Source organism: Parus major, chromosome 1 (assembly GCF_001522545.3).
Source record: "Parus major isolate Abel chromosome 1, Parus_major1.1, whole genome shotgun sequence".
In the NCBI taxonomy this organism is placed as follows: domain Eukaryota; kingdom Metazoa; phylum Chordata; class Aves; order Passeriformes; family Paridae; genus Parus; species Parus major.
Window position 1 is genome coordinate 297,096 of NC_031768.1, and position 2,240 is coordinate 299,335.

A 2,240-nucleotide genomic window follows, 5' to 3' on the forward strand; every position below is an offset into this window, starting at 1 on the left:
CAGCGGCGTTGGGGACATCAGGGGGGTCTCAGGGGTGGCAGGGCCCCGGTGCTGGCACAGAGGAGCTGGCAGCCCCCCCCGCCTGTCCCAGGCACAGACACACCTGCAGCGAGGGTGGAGGGGCTCAGGGGACAGAAATCTGGATTTTCCATCCCAGTTCAGTCACAAGGTTCCTCCACACAAGGGATGAGATGTTTGTTCGTGCTGAACCCCAACGCTGCCCTCGTTCCCAGCGCTGCAAACCCCAAAGCCCAGCAGCCGCTTTCATTCCTCGCCGTGTTTGGAGCCAGCAGCTCCCTGGCTCCTCTGCAGAGCTCAAAGGCAGCCACAGGAGGATTTCCCTGGGCTTGTTTTGTTTTCCATCCTGCCTCCAGCACCGTCAGACTCCCAGGGAGCCTCACGAGGCGCTTTTCCCACAGGTGTGCTCTGCACAGGTGAGGTTTAAGCACAGCCAGGAGTTAGAGGAGGCATCAGGAATGTGCTGGGGTCTCCAGATGCAGCGTCTTCAGCTTTCCACTGACTCTTTTGGCAAAAGCTCTGGAGAAAAACAAACTGCAGTGGAAGTTCAGTGGATGTCGATGGGCAGAGACAGCACACAGGGTGATGTCCAGCCTAGAGAGGTTCCAGACAAATCCCAAAAGAGGTTTCTGCCTGTTTCCCTGCACAGTGAGTGAAGGCCACTGCAAAACAGGACCAGGAGTGTCTTTGTAGGGAGACCCAGGGCTTCGTGCAGGAAGGGAGAGCTCAAAGAAATATCCTAGGAATATTTAAGTGGCACCATTGTAATGGTTCTCAGTGGAGTGATTCCTCCTGGATCTGAATGGTTTCCACACCAGAAACGGTGGCTTTGTGCAGGTTGTGCAGGAAAACACGGCCAGGAGCACCGTGCCCAAAGTGAGGGCTCAGGGCAGCCACGGCCGCTGGGGAGGCGGCTGGGATGTGGGGTCAGTGATCACTGGGGTCTGTGATCATTGGGGTCAGTGATCATCACTGGGGTCTGTGATCATCACTGGGGTCAGTGATCATCATTGGGGTCTGTGATCATCACTGGGGTCAGTGATCATCATTGGGGTCAGTGGTGATTTGGGGTCTGTAATCATTGGGGTCAGTGATCACTGGGGTCTGTGATCATCATTGGGGTCTGTAATCATTGGGGTCAGTGATCACTGGGGTCAGTGATCATCACTGGGGTCAGTGATCATCATTGGGGTCAGTGATCATTGGGGTCAGTGGTGATTTGGGGTCTGTAATCATTGGGGTCAGTGATCACTGGGGTCAGTGATCATCACTGGGGTCTGTGATCATCACTGGGGTCTGTGATCATTGGGGTCTGTGATCATTGGGGTCTGTGATCACTGGGGTCTGTGGTGATTTGGGGTCTGTGNGAGAGGAAGATGAGAGAAACAGGTCTCAGCCCTGCCCCAAAATCCTTTCTACACCCTGGGATATCTGACTTTTGTCCTTCTCATGGATTTCCCCAGACAGCCCTAGGGGCACATGCAGGAATATTACATTCCCCCTGGGGTCCATGGTGATTGTTTCAAGGAGAGAAGAAATGCCACTGAGCAGGACCTTCACTGCTGAAGATCTTCGTTCTGTGGGGTGTTTTATTTGCTTTTGTTTGTCTGGGTTTTGTGTCTGAAGGCACTGGACCTCAGCAAGGTGGCCTTGGGAATACTGAGGTAGAGATATTTCCTTATCCCCTGGATCCCTGGCAGTGCCCAAGGCCAGGCTGGACATTGGGAGCTCCTGGGACAGTGGGAGGGGTCCCTGCCATGGCTGGGCTGGCTCTGGGTGGGCTCTGAGGCCCTTCCCAACCCAAACCCTTCCAGAATTCTCACACTGCACAAGGACAACGCCCAGGAGGTCACATTTCAGGAGCCCTTGAGGTTCATTAGGGATGGAACCAAAATAGGGATTTTTCCCCCCAAAGCTCACCAATGACTAGGGCAAGAAGGGCACTCAAAGGCACCAGGCACAAATTCCCACCTTTGTGGTGATGCCTGGCATGACAAAAAACCAGAAGTGATGATTTACAGAAAGAAATGGCACAAGAATAAAAGCAAAAGAGAAGGATGGGAAGGGGAGAAGTGATTTGCATTCAGCCAGGGGCAGATTGAAGTGTGAGCTGCTCTGTTACTCCAGAATATGGAATATTTGTGGGGAAGCACGTGGAGTGATGGATGGTGTGACCAGGCATGCTAGTTACTCTGTTGGTTGTTATAAATTGCTTTTCCTGA